Consider the following 298-nt stretch of genomic DNA (forward strand, 5'->3'; position numbering starts at 1 on the left):
AAAGTAATGTTGCTGACGTGGGAAGGGAAGGGCAGTAGGAGGACCTCTCTTTGGATTATCATCATTAATATGCTTAGGTCTCAAGGCTGCTGTTTATTCTCTGTCTTTCTGAATTGTGGCCCAAACATCCCTTAGCATTGACTTAACCCTGTGCAAAAGCTGCAGGGCCTGTGATCAATATATTCTGCAAAGATCTAGGGAGGTTTGGAAGAAACCAGCCACACCAAGGCACATCTTATACCACCAGAAGGAGAGGGATGGATGGTGAAGGCATTTGTGATACAGACAACAGAGGAGA

The sequence above is a fragment of the Microtus pennsylvanicus genome, chromosome 10 (genome assembly GCF_037038515.1).
Source record: "Microtus pennsylvanicus isolate mMicPen1 chromosome 10, mMicPen1.hap1, whole genome shotgun sequence".
NCBI lineage: Eukaryota > Metazoa > Chordata > Mammalia > Rodentia > Cricetidae > Microtus > Microtus pennsylvanicus.